Below are 15,121 nucleotides of genomic sequence, written 5' to 3' on the forward strand. Positions count from 1 at the left end.
ATATATTATTACTGATATAATTTTTATATTAGTAACTTATATATCTCGTTATTAATATATGTTCATTTTTATATATATATAAAAATATAAATTTTGTTACGTTATATGTATTAGATATTTCATTTGTTTGTTAAAATAGTATTTATAATAATACCAAAATAATAGTAGTAGTGATTAAAATAATAATAGTGATAATAATATTAATGATTCTATTAATAGTAATATTAATGTTAGTTTTAATAATACATCTTATAACAACGATAATACATTAATTTTTAATAAAAAATGAAAAGTTTATTAATAATGATAATGAAAATAATAATTTTTATAGTAATACATAATACTTAATAATAACAATTATTATAGTAATTTCATTACTCGTGATAATATTAATAACAATATTTATGTTAATCATAATCAAAATCTTCATGTTAAATTTCTAAACTAATAACTAAAGCTTCTATAACCTCAATTCGTAACCTTAATCATAATAATAATAATAATAATAGTAATACTTATATTAATAATAATAATACTAATAATAATATTTAGTGATAATACTAGTGCTAGTAATGATAATGATATTAATTTTAGTGATAATAACAATAATACTAAATAATATTACTTTTATTAACATTGCTAAAGATAATTACAATAATAATACTTAAGTGATAACCATAACAATAATAAATACATTAATAATACTTATAAGATTAATCATAATGATAATAATAATAATAGTAACAATAATAATTATAACCTTAACAATCAAAATAATAATAATAATAATAGTAATAATAATAATAATAATAATAATAATAATAATAATAATAATAATAATAACAATAATAATAATAATAATCTCTCTTTATACTTAAAGTAAACACATAATTAAATGACAAATCCTATCAACTTTCAATCATAGCCATCTAAATTGTTTATCTCCACCAATCTTAACCATACAAATAAGATAATACTCTAAATCACGTGATTAGTTATATAATTATAAAAGATGCTGACCAAACTACCCTTAATCAAAAACAATAGCACGGCGTTTTTATTGTTTTTAGGGGTCAATAAAAAAAAACCTAGCTCTCTCCTCTTCCATCGACACACGAAGAGCAAGCGCAAGTTCGGGATCCAGATTTGGGTCTACACCAAAGATGTTAAACAACAATATTAATCGGATGTTGTTATATTTCCGGATTCCGAATCCGATGTATTAAAGATCTTACAACTGATTACAAATGAAATCAAAGAGCTAGGGTTCCTATATTCATGTTCTGTAAAATTATGACAAGTGATGGAACCAAAACATGTCGATCGATTAAAATTCGATTTCCAGGTTAAATCCAATTTTTTTTAATCTTAGTTGCTTAAATCCATTATGAGCATTGGAACTGAGAGTCTTCTTGTGTGCTCCCTTTGTGAGAAAAAATGTAATAGTACTCTTTTGTAACACTATTTATCTGTAATATGTATTTGTATTATGTGTTTATTAAAAATCGTTGACATACACCGTTTTCTTCATTTATGGTTAACGCTTGACCTACATGGATGGTATAAATTTTCATTTATAGTATAAGTTTTCATTTATCTCAAATCAGCTGGCCTTTATCATCTTCATTCTTCAAACCCTAATTTACCTCCACTACAGGTAACCTAACTATTCAGTCAATCATTTTTCACTAATTTACTTGATACGAGATAAAGTATTTATATTTTTGATTCAATTTGATAATAGGAATTTGGGCTTTTTGGAAATAACAATGTCGGTGAAGGTTCAAGACTAAACAGGGATTCACAGAGGAGTGTTGCAGACACAACTACTCCTTCTGCGTGTTTACATTCATCGAGCTTTACGAAGTACACTAATAGTGACCTGCAAGTGTCTCCCAGTGAGTTTAGCTCTTGGTTACTAGATCTTAATTCCTTTGATACCGAGCTCTTAACCGAGGTATGACCTATTCAGTTTACAAATATATGCATAGACCATATGGTAGATGTTTGAAATATGTGCATAAATATTATCAAAAGTTCTCATGTATGAATCCAACTTAAACGTTTATTATGTCTATAATGTCCATATTGCTACTCTTCATGTAAACATGTGTCACATCACCCGTTTACAAGTGATAGTAAGTTGTATGTATTCACTTTAATGTTGATTAAATATATAATATCGATATATGTTGTATGTGCAGGTTCATATTGAAAACAACTTGAATTTGCTCCTTTGTATGGCGAAGGTTTTGATGATGCCAATGCTTTCAATGGGTTTTTGGGTCTGAATTCTGAAGGGCACGGGCTCTGAGACCAAGTACCCATTTGACTTTGTTGAAGGTGACTTGGAAAAGTTTTTTTCACAACTACTTCATATTATTATGTTACTGTCTTCATATTTTTTTCACAATATTTTTCATTTTCAACGCTTAAAAAAACTAATAGCTTATATGGGTTTCTTTTAGAAATATACCTGGTTTGTGTTCAATTTACATATTTAGTATGGTTATTTGCATTTTGTGATAGGTTTCTTTAAGCCTTTAAAATGTGTAGCATAAAGTGGTTGACATCATACGACCAATGTAGCAACACTGGAGGTGATAACATGGGCGGGTCAGTCTGTTATCATAAGTAAATTGATCAGTCCTTTATGTTGTGCTGTAGAATTTATTATTTTGATCGTATATCGGTTAGTTATACTATTGTTCAACAGTATAACCTTTAACTCATGTACTTTGTGCTTATTATGATGCTACCTAATGTTTGTGATGCTGTCATTTATAGCTACTAATTATATTGTATGTCATTTTATTTTAGTCCACTGTTTTCGTCTTTCTTATGTTATCTACTATAATTATACTACACTGTATTAAATTCAACAGTTGTGGGCAATGATCCTCTACCAACATCAGTTGTACATGATGCCCTACCTTCTGACTTTGTGCATTCTAACAACACTGCAACATCGCCCTCTGAAACTGAATTTATGTGCGCGGTAGGAATCAAATAGGTAAATTTGCTCAACTTTATGTTTTAATTGGGTGATTTTGTTCTGGTGATTTTTGAGTTTCGCTCGACGAATGCTTATAGTTTTTTGAGGTGATTTAATGTGTTAATATTAAATTTTATTGTTTTTATGTTGGTACGTGGTCCGTATCACATACTAATTGTTGCATGGTTGTAACCGATGTCTTTGTGTGGCTATGTTTTGGTGTGTTGTATAGGTAAAACTTTTGAATGTATTGGATTGGGGAATGAAAAATCAATTTGCGTATTACAACTTTTCATTTTTAAAATCACCTTCCAGTGGATTAATTTTAAGGTACTTGAATGTGTGATTACTATTTTCTAATCTAAATATGTTTTTCTTCATGTAATGATGTATACTAAAATATTAGCATGTGTAAGAAATTTACAGGTTATGTGCTATCTGATATGTATTTGCCAAACTTTGTGACTCCTCGAGCTTTTTCTTTCTTTTTTTTTTTTTCTTTTTTTTTTCTTTTTGCTTAAGGGTGTATACCCGATGAATAAAATACATATTCTTGACCTTATGGAATGTGGATTATAAACAACCACATGGATGTTAAGATTGCTAATGAATTTTTATACAAAGTAACTAAATAGTTGCTTATTGAAGGTAGAATTTGTATTTGTTTTATTAGTTTCATATTGGTGCATCTTCGAGCCTATAGTAGTTTGATTACTTATATATTTGTTACTTTTATGGTCTAAGTTCAAACTAATTTATATGTATCTGTTTACTACATGTATGTTATTGACTTTGTTCATAATAATAGCACGCTATGGGTTTACTACATTTAAAGTTGTGATGTTGTTCACTAATTCAGGTGCCAGAGCTGTGAACATGTTATGTTTGGAGGTTGTTGTATGGAACACGTATATCATCATTTGTGTGCCCGTTTTAGTCAAATGTAGAGGTGGCACTTTCAACCCATTAATAAAAACAGGTCAGTTTTGGTCAAATTTAAAAACTTTGCTATAAATGTAACCCATCAAGTAGGTCAAACTGATTGCAAGTTGTTATGTAATCTGTTAAATCGATTTAATAAAACCTGGCCTGATCATTTTGACGCAAATAAAAGTTACCCATTTCGGCATGTTTATTAACCCATATATAGTCTATAAAGCATTCTGATCACTGTATGATGTGTTACAGACCATGACAAACTTCGTGCCACTTCACAAGCTACAGGCTCATGTAGGTGGAATTCTTAAATGTCTCCTTTCACCCGAGTTTTGTGAGCCTCAACGGTTAGATCTCTCGAATCTTTTGTGGTGTTATCGTAGAATTTTTAGAGTCTGTTACCTTAATGTCTCTCCTTTCACCCGAGTTTGTTCGCTTTCATTTAAGAAATATCTTGCTAACATTTTTATAATTTATTTGTTAAGTGTTCACTTTTGTTGTTATTTTCAAGTGATTTAATGTTTTTTAGTTGGATTGTTTTAAAGTAATTTATGTTTTCTGAAATATGGTTCTTCAACTAATGTATTTGATGATGCATTTTACTTACATATTAATCGTTGTTTTTATCTTTGTGTTTCTGACATTTTATTGTTTGAAAATTAGGAATTTTGATTTGATGATTGTGGACGTAAATTTGTTTCAATTCACATATACCACTCAAAGTAATTTCATCCAGAAGATATGTGAATAGATCTAAAGAATTGCATAATAACTGGAGCTAATTCTGGGATCGGTTATGCCACATTGCGACTGCACATGGCCTTGCGTCGAGGTGCTTTCACTTTTCACCGTTAAGGGTTTGGAATCTGGAGTTGGATTAAGACAAGGTTGTGTTGATGGATTTGGGCGATAATAAAATAAATATATGATTTATATTCATTTTGCGGAACTTGCTAAATCTCATTTATACTCTGTAGCTATTCTGATTATTTATTTTTATTGTTATATTTGGTTTTGTTGACAACAGTTGCATTCGAAGAGGAAAATGAGAATAATGTCTAAGATCATATTGGTTTGAAGGTTCAAGGTAATTCTTTCTCATTGTCAGGTGTTACTAAAACCAATTAAAAAGAATGCTTTAGAATTAAGTTTTTTATAACATGTATGGTAAAGGTAAATGGTAAATAGGGTTATGGATTGTGTACTTGCTATTTCATAACTTAATGTTAAACCAACATTATTTGATTTTTTAGTACTTCCTATGGATTTTATTAATGTTAATTGTAAAAAATGTGTAGAATACTTAGAAATGCACATTATTTTTTAAGATAAGGTGTTAGCCTGTTTGACATAAAAAGTCAAAATGATTATTGTTTAAGTTGGGTTTGTATATTTGTGACCTTCCAAAATATACTGTAACTGCTACTACTTTTGATTGATATTTAATTATAAAACTTTTGGTGTGTATTAGATTTACCATATCGTGGAAACTTCTCAAAGCTTTAGATGATAGTATCACCAACATTAAATCATGTTTAAAAACACTGATGATGTTTATCAACTGTATTAAATTTTATATTTTATCGTTTCAGGTTGATAAATGTTGTCAATGGAGGAAAGGTTCCGATTTTTACATTTGGTCTTGGACGAATTCAGGTCTGACTATTGTTTTGATTGCAATTTGATTTTAAATGTGTATAGTACTTGGAGTTTTAATGGGATTTTATCGGATTTTTATAATCTGCTGCTGCAATTTGTTCAAACCCGTCATCAACTTTTGAACTGCTGCTATTTGTTCATTTGGTATGAATTCAGTTTATATAAAAATGTCAAACTTTTGCTACTGTATGAAATATGGAATTATTTAAAAAAAAAATGTGTTATTGTGAACATGTGTAACATCTGTGTAAAAAAAGTCAAACTGCCGTTTTAGACAAAAGTCAAACATGTGTATAAAAAGTCATTAAATTATAATGAGTTAAAATGTGTTTTAAAAGTCACAATGTGTTATAAAAGTCATATTAAGGTTATAATAGTTTTTAAAAGTCAACATGGGTCAACATAGTTATAATCGGTTTTAAAAGTCATAATGGGTTATAAAAGTCATAGTAAGGTTATAATGGGTTATAATGTGTTTTGATAGTCATAATGGGTTTCAAAAGAGTGAAAGACATAGTAACGCAGGGCTTTGCAAAAAAAAAAATCATGGTAAGTTTAAATGGGTATAATGGTATAAAAGTCATATTAAGGTTATAAAGGGCTAAAATTTGATCTTTTACCTCAAATGGCTCACATTGGTCTAAAACTGATGGGCTGGTGGCATTCAAATATGACCTATTTTAAAAATGTAATCTTTTGCCTTAAATTTAGTTGCAGTTAAACTGTGTAAAAACAAAAGTCAAGAACTGGGCAGTTTGATATGGTCATACTGCACTCTCAAAATAAAATTGAAAACTGACATATACATAACACAATTGCAGTCACTTGCAAATACACACAACAAAATCTTTAAGTTAAATTCTCAATTATTTATGTTAGATGGGTTGAAAATTGTCTTATTTGTAAAATAGATAAATGAAAGTTTCTTACTATGTAAATTAGTTGTCATAGCAAATTTAGGAGGTAAACTTTCTCTCATGATTATTTTTTATTGGACACAATGTCAGGTTTGTGTTCTTTAATGGATCCATGATCCTTTTGACCCTAAACCCAATCCCAGATAATAATTTATATTGCATTTTAGGATGAAAAAAATGCTCATATTTTTGTGTCCAATACCAAGTGTTTGCTGTGCGGGTGTTATTGGAGAGGTGATTAGTAAATGTTTGAGTTTTGTTTGATGCTTTCGATTAGGTTACTGTGGATGCCCTTATTTGGTGGTTCGGATTATAGGGTGCTTATGTTGCCATTGACGTTATCATTACCAGTACCTTTGTGGTTGCCGCCAACCTTAATTTATGTTGGGGCTTCAATATGTTGGTATCTTTGATTGTTAGGTTTTTGATAACCCGTTACCGGTTGTTTCAGGCTATTATTAGCAAATTGCATTGTTACATCATGAAAGGTATATCTTTCTTTTACCTTTTCCCCATTTTTGGAATTCTTGATTATTATTTATAGCATTGAAAGTTTGATTCAGTGTGTACATTTTTTGTTCTTTTAATTTTTGGATGTATGTTTTATGTATTTCCTTGATTGGTGTTTCACTTGATTGTTGTTGGATCTGTTCTATATTATTAAAAATTTGACACTTAGTATAATAATTACTACACAGGTCTTGGAGATGATGTAGGTCTTAGAGATGTTATAGTAGGATGAGGATTTCAGAATTGTTACAAGTCTTGGTTGGTATATGTGATAAAATATGGGCACGTGCTACATTGGAATTAATGATACTCAGAATGAAGAAACTTGCCCTTGGTAAATATAGTATTCACGTGGAAAATTTTAACCATTTCCATAGCATGTTTATGAGCTTCTAAATATTCTTGATACGGTTGAGGAGCTATCACGATGGGTGCGGGTGGAGAAAGTAGAACGAATTTTTCTGGATCCAAATATGAAACTTGATCCACATCATCAGCTGCATCACTAACTAAACGGGTCGGAAGAAGACCCAATTTGTGTAAACTGAATATGCAATCCATAGTGTTTCTCCAACCCGAACGTATATAATCAACGTACGCATTTGCTATACACAGCTATAGTTGCGTTTCTAGCTTTCGTGTCATTACCGAAAGCAAAAACGGATCATTCAACCGACTTAAAGTAAATAAAATAAACATAAAAAATAATTTCTTCACAAACACTCAAAATACCCCGCGAATTCGCGGGTCCTCCACTAGTAATAATAATAATAATAATAATAATAATAATAATTATTATTATTATTATTATTATTATTATTTTTAAGAATTGAAAACTACCTCAAAATTGGTTTTTAAAAAAAATTGGTCACTCGCTGGAATCGAACCCAAGACCTCTCGAATACCCGAACAAACACCTTAACCATCTGCACCATCCTGTTTTTCTGATTAATATTATGACCCATGCCTGTATAACCCATTTTTGTTTTCTTAATTTTAATCCCTTATGAAAATAAATAACTGGCAGCTTATAACGAATCTTATTCTTCAAGTTTAACTAGTCGATCAATATAACAATTTTGATGTAAAAAAAAATGATTTGTGGAATTGAAATAGAAACACTGATACAATGTTTGAAATAAATCAGTGGAAAAAAAATTAAACTTGATGAACAGTAAACTTGAAGAACAGCACACTGTTCATCGAACCTCAACTCCAACTATGATTCGAACTTCCGGACGTTTTCAGATCATAATTCCAACATGAAATAGGTTCTAAATTACTCCTACAAACTTTCTATAACCTCAATTTTATCAGAAACATAATAACGAATCCAAATTTTGCGAATAATAAAATGTTTGACTTTTGAATTCGTAATTTTGACCTTAAAATTAAAGCTCGATAAATGGAATTATAATTTGAAACTTTACCAGAAGTTTGTTTATATGATTCCTATCAACTCTCTATTTTTAGATTTTTGAAATCGATTCGAAATCAAATTTTGATGATTTGAGTTGAAGACAGAGGGAACGGGTTTTATTGAATTTTTGGTTTAATATCTTTGATTACAGCAAACCGATAATATATCTCCATGATTGTAGGATGAATGTAATATATATAATTTGTTACTTGTTGTTTTGTTATGATGATTTGGTCGACAAAGTTTCACGAGGAAAACAGAGATAAAGAAAAAAAAATTACTGATAATAATAGACAATAATTTCACACGCGTATATGAATATATATCAGTATTTATATAAATTTATATATTTGTAATTATAATGTCTGTAAATATTTGTATCTATATTATATTTAATCTTACTCATTAATGACAAAATAATTATACTCTTAATATTATAATAACAAAAATTTATAATAATATACAAGTAATAAGAATAATATTATTATTAATGATAATGATAATAATAACTATAACATTTATAACAATAATATTAATATTAATAATAATAATAATAATAATAATAATAATAATAATAATAATAATAATAATAATAATAATAATAATAATAATACTAATACTAATTATAATAATACTAATTATAATAATACTAATTATAATAATACTAATTATAATAATACTAATAATAATATAAATTTATAAAGAATAACTGATTTCTATTAATACAGATAATAATATTTATAATAATAATAATACCAAGATAATACATAAGAATGATTCTAATGATAATGTTATTTAATAATAATAACAATGATATTAATAATTTTATTAATGTTAATAATCATAATACTATAACAAATCATATATAACAAACTTCATAACTAGATGTTATATATTGAAAATAATACTATTAATAATACTGATTTTAATATTAATTTTAATAATAATGATGAGTGTATTAATAATAATATTATAACACTGTATTTAAACTTGTAACCTAATATATTAATATTATATATATATTTATGTATTTTCATTTTAATGATAACTTAGACATTCCATTTATTTTTTTTTCAATTTATATTCTTATTGATTAAAGTGTACATTATAACTTTAAAATTTTATCTATACTTATATATATATATATATATATATATATATATATATATATATATATATATATATATATATATATATACTTATATATTTATTTACAAACAACTGTTCGTGAATCATTGGAAATAGTCAAAGGGTAAAATGAATAATTCAAAGATTTTTGAGACCCAATATTACAGACTTTGCTTATCGTATCGAAATCATATAAAGGTTAAGTTTAAATTTGGTCGAAAATTTCCGGGTCGTCACATATATGAATCAAACTACTAACGTTAACAATAGTAGGTTAACCAATGATGACCAATCAAAAGTAATCTGGTACAGTACAACACCCATCGATATCTAAAAACGTAATACGAAAAATGGGTATTATGAAAGCATACAAAAATGTTTAAACAATAATTAATCGTCACATAAAGCCAATTAATGACAGTTCTACGTGAAATCAAAATCAGCAACACTACTAACCTAAAAGAAATGGAAGTAAAAGTCTTTATAACGCAGTTGAGACCCCAAAGCTACAATATCTTATTCAAGTGTTTTCTCATGTTAAAGCTGAGTAAGGCTGTACATCGACGCATTCCCTTAATACACATTGTAGGCAAAGTTGTAAATTGAGCCACCAAGTATGACATTCATGGTATCCTGGAAGGCTGAAATCCCATTACTGAGCGAACAAATACATCAAACTGTTAAAACAAAATTAAAAGTGGATAAAATAAATCAGAATATTAACTTGGGCAACAACATTAGTTTACTTGATACATCAAGTACATGTATATGATGGTTCACTGATTCAATATATAGTTCATTGTTTCAATATATATACTTCACAACTGATTTGTAGTTGCAAATTCGTCCAAGTGCTTGTTTTGATGCCACAAAAACATACGTTCTGCCAAATATATATTAAATGATTAAATAAATTTACACTATTGTTATAGAGTGCACAACATCAAAGTGATTGTTATTACGAAGAACTAACTTCATACGCAATTGTGGCAACTCCGCCCATTGTAGGAAACTTAATCAAGCCATGCACTACCGATGGTATAATGTTAAAACGCCGTATGAAGTTTCTCCCTAGCAGCGCATTGTAACGCGAAGTCAAACGAACCACATAAAAGTCAACTAACTCGTGTCTAACCAACTGCGGATTCTTATCATCCGTAAGCTCTACTATTAGCTCTATCCGGCCTAGCGGCCATGAGCTTTCCCCAGAAAATCCTGATAGCGTAATATCGGGTTGACGTAACTGCGCTTTGACTTCTGCGGGAAGAAAACGATAGCAATGCTCATACATAATGTCAACACCGCTTCCGGTGTCAACATGCATACGTTTAATCTGTATTCCGCAATTAGGAATGCGACACTTGATGATAATAGGCTCGTTAACTTTGTCGATTGACATTACAGGAGGGAATGTGATTGGAAGAAGTTCCCAATCCTGGTGATCATTGTACTTTCTTCGCTGGCTAACTTTCTCTGCGTCGACCATATTAATGGTTAAATCGGCATTTTTAGCTTTATCTGTTTTCTGTCATGCGAAAGTTTTGGTTTTTGAACCTTCCTCCGCAGATTTTCCCTTATCCTTCTTAAGTGGTTTTATGTGATCTAATTTATCTCCGCGCAGTGCTTCCAGCACACGTTCCATTAAGTTTTTACACCGATTAGTGTCATGACCGTGATCGTCATGGAATTCGCAATACTTTGTTTTATCCCGCTTACCAAATTCTGTCAGCGGAGTTGGAACCACAAAGGTCGCGCACACTGGCTCGGTGGCCAAAATTTCTTTTGGTGTCTTAGACAGCATAGTTCTGATTATTAATGCCGCGCTGATTATTGTTTCGATAATTACCACTTGATCGTCCTTTATCACTCCTTATAGGACCACCGCTAGGATACCTTCTGCGAGAATTGCTTCCGCGGCTTTGATCACGCGAACGATCATCATCGTCTTTCCTTTCATTGCGCGAGCTAGCGGTGGGAATATCATTATCATCGCCACTCCGCATATAATCATGGCATTCTTTAAGTGCTTCAGCATAAGTTGTTGGCACCGTATGGCGCAAACGCTTGACCAACGTTGGGTGACGTTCTAAATTTATACCATGTATGAGCCCAGAAATCTTCTGCTCTGGCTTAAGATCTGGTATGCGCAAGCACTCATTAGTATATCTCGTGACAAATTCACCCAAAGATTCCTTGAATTTATGTACAATATCATGACATTCGATATGAGTGCGTTTGAGCGGTCTCTGATTTTGATACTGTAGCAAGAACTTCGTCCGCAAATCCATGAACCCGGATATGCTACCTGCTGGGAGTTTATTAAACCATTCGCGAGCAATGCCCTGCAGCGTCATGGGAAATATCTGACACGCAATCGGATCCACCAACCATTGGGTGCACATTGCGCCTTCGAAACATTGCAGGAAGTCATCTAGATCAGTCAAGTTATTGTAAGTACCTAACGTGTGAGGTATCTTTAGTGCTGATGGAAACGGATATGCAGTTATATGCGGAGGAAACTTATCAAAAGTGGTTGGTAGCTCAAAGGGTGGTTTAACAGGGTCCCCTTTTAGCCCTGCGAAGAAAAATGCTTCATCATATCCTGAACAAAGTCAGGTTGTGAAAATAAGTGAACCATGTCAGGAGGTGCAGCCTGCATAAATTGACTTGCGAGATTCTTTAATGCCCCGTTCATATACATTATAAACAATTCATAATAGTTGATTACATCGCGAGGTACTTGACCTCTATATGATACATTTTACAAACATTGCATTCGTTTTTAAAATACAAACTTTCATTACATCGAAAGTTGACGGCATGCATACCATTTCATAATATACACAACTATAATTGACTTAATAATAATCTTGATGAACTCAACGATTCGAATGCAACGTCTTTTGAAATATGTCATGAATGACTCCAAGTAATATCCCTAAAATGAGCAAATGCACAGCGAAAGATTTTTTTATTACCTGAGAATAAACATGCTTTAAAGTGTCAACTAAAAGGTTGGTGAGTTCATTAGTTTATCATAATCAATCATTTTCATAATTTTAATAAACCACAAGATTTCATATTTCCATTTCTCATAAACATCATGCATAAAAATCATTCATATGGATTGAACACCTGGTAACCGACATTAACAAGATGCGTATAGAATATCCCCCTCATTCCGGGACACCCATCGGACATGATAAACTCGAAATACTAAAGCATTCCAAATTCCATAATGGGAGTTGTTAGTTCCCGTAGATCTACCTTTAGGATTCGCGTCAATTAGGGGCCAGTTCCCTAATTCTTAGGCTACCAAGCTAAAAGGGGCATATTCGATTTCGATCATTCAACCATATAATGTAGTTTCGATTACTTGTGTCTATTTCGTCAAACATTTATAAAAGTAGCGCATGTATTCTCAGTCCCAAAAATATATATTGCAAAAGCATTTAAAAAGGAAGTAATGAAACTCACTATACTGTATTTTGTAGTAAAAATACATATGATGACATTGAACAAGTGTTGGGCTGGCTTCAGATTCACGAACCTATATCATTTATATATATTAAACACGTATAATCGTAATCAAATAATTTCATCTATTAATTATATAATTAATTTTTTTTATATTTAGTGTTGTAGTTATATAACTAAATTCCAATAAAAGTATATATACATTATTTATAAATTATATTTTCAGTTATATGTTACATATATTTACGTTGTGAAATAATTAATATTTATGTATAGTTATATTAATATATGTATATAAATAATTAGTATTATATCAAAAATCAGTGCTTGGTTACATGTAATATTTATATAATTAATGTTTACTATGTTTATTCTATAATTTTTTTTACTACTAATATTAATAATATTATGTATCAAATATATTTTTATGTATCTAATATTTATTTGATAAAATAATGTTAATAATAATAATAATAAAAATCATGTTAATAATAATAATAATAATAATAATAATAATAATAATAATAATAATAATAATAATAATAATAATAATACTAATAATACTAATAATAATAATAATGGTAATAACAATATTAAAGATTTTAATAATGATAATGATAATAATTATAATAAAAATAATAATAGTACTAATAATGATAAATAAAATGATAGTTTAAAAAAAATTGATAATTTTGATAATAATGATAATTCTAATAAAAATGATGTTTTTAATAAAAATGTTAATTTTAATAATATTAATTATTATATTACTAATAATAATGATATAAATAATAATAATAATCTTAATCTTAACCTTAATAATATTCATAACCATCTCTTTCTCTTAGTATTAATATGTTCTTAATATATCATCGTTTTTATAACTTATGTCTTCATAAACATATCCATGTTCATGTTTATATTATACAATTTTTCTAACCATGATACTTAATAATAATAATAATAATAATAATAATAATAATAATAATAATAATAATAATAATAATAATAATAATAATAATAATAATAATAACACTTATGTTAATAATAATAATAATAGTAATAAACAATAATAAAATTTATGATAAAAAGAGTTATACCCTCCTAAACGTCATCGATCATAATCGTCACTCATTATCACCGTCGTCCATGATCATCACGATCTTCATTATCGTCATCATCATACTTGATTCATAATCATAATAAAAATAATAATATTAATAATAATTATGATAAAATAATAATAATAATAATAATAATAATAATAATAATAATAATAATAATAATAATAATAATAATAATAATAATAATAGTCATAATAATGGTAAAAAGATATACCATCATCATCATCATCATCATCATTTTCATGTATCATTATCATTATCATTTAACTCATTATCACATATTTCATCGTCATCTAGCTATCATTATCGATATACATCATCATCATCATCATAATACTGTACATCATTATCATGTATTCACCATCACCATGATCATATTGAATCGCCATCATTTTTCCAACTGTCATCATCATTCTCGAAACCATCATCGAAGCATCATATACCATATACATCATCATCGTATAACATCGTACAAAATCATTATCATCTTATTATTCGATATTAATCAACAATAATCATCTTTTTAGATCGTCACCATAACTCACAGCATCCCCACCTTCATTACAATCTTCATCGTTAATCCAGTCCAACATCAACCATAAACCGGATCTTGGCCCAATCACAGGAACACGACCCAAACAGGAACATGGCAGCTCGATCAAGCAGTCCACAGCCCAATCCAATTACAGTTTACATGACCCAGTTGTATTGATCGATGTTGAAAGGGTTTCGTTTTTCTGCTTTTATCGATTCGGATCGAGCAACAACAGGATCACTTAGCTTCATTATCATAATCACAATCATCATCGACATCTTCTTCCTTACTAGCATCACCAGTTACCATCGTAATCGCCATTACTGCATCATTGTCACCATTCCATCTTCATCATCACTACCGTATCAAGCATCATTTATCATCATCTAGTCGACATCATCTTACACCGTTATCATCATT

At 29.2% G+C, this 15,121-nt stretch overlaps 2 long non-coding RNA genes across 4 annotated transcripts; both read left to right on the forward strand.

Annotated features, from left to right (window-relative positions):
• The first annotated feature begins 1,526 nt into the window (after positions 1 to 1,526).
• Positions 1,527 to 3,320, forward strand: LOC139897337 (uncharacterized). 2 transcript variants are annotated; one of them, XR_011776526.1, is made up of 5 exons: positions 1,527 to 1,657; positions 1,745 to 1,957; positions 2,205 to 2,343; positions 2,886 to 3,013; positions 3,228 to 3,320. It is a non-coding gene; the product is annotated as an uncharacterized lncRNA (long non-coding RNA). The 2 variants fall into 2 exon arrangements; XR_011776525.1 differs by having other exon boundaries at positions 1,534 to 1,957.
• Positions 3,321 to 3,878: 558 nt separating this feature from the next.
• Positions 3,879 to 5,710, forward strand: LOC139897338 (uncharacterized). Of its 2 annotated transcripts, none has more exons than XR_011776528.1 (5): positions 3,879 to 3,974; positions 4,184 to 4,278; positions 4,595 to 4,818; positions 4,959 to 5,018; positions 5,524 to 5,710. It is a non-coding gene; the product is annotated as an uncharacterized lncRNA (long non-coding RNA). The 2 variants fall into 2 exon arrangements; XR_011776527.1 differs by having other exon boundaries at positions 4,595 to 4,763.
• Positions 5,711 to 15,121: the final 9,411 nt, after the last annotated feature.

Source organism: Rutidosis leptorrhynchoides, chromosome 3, assembly GCF_046630445.1.
Source record: "Rutidosis leptorrhynchoides isolate AG116_Rl617_1_P2 chromosome 3, CSIRO_AGI_Rlap_v1, whole genome shotgun sequence".
NCBI lineage: Eukaryota > Viridiplantae > Streptophyta > Magnoliopsida > Asterales > Asteraceae > Rutidosis > Rutidosis leptorrhynchoides.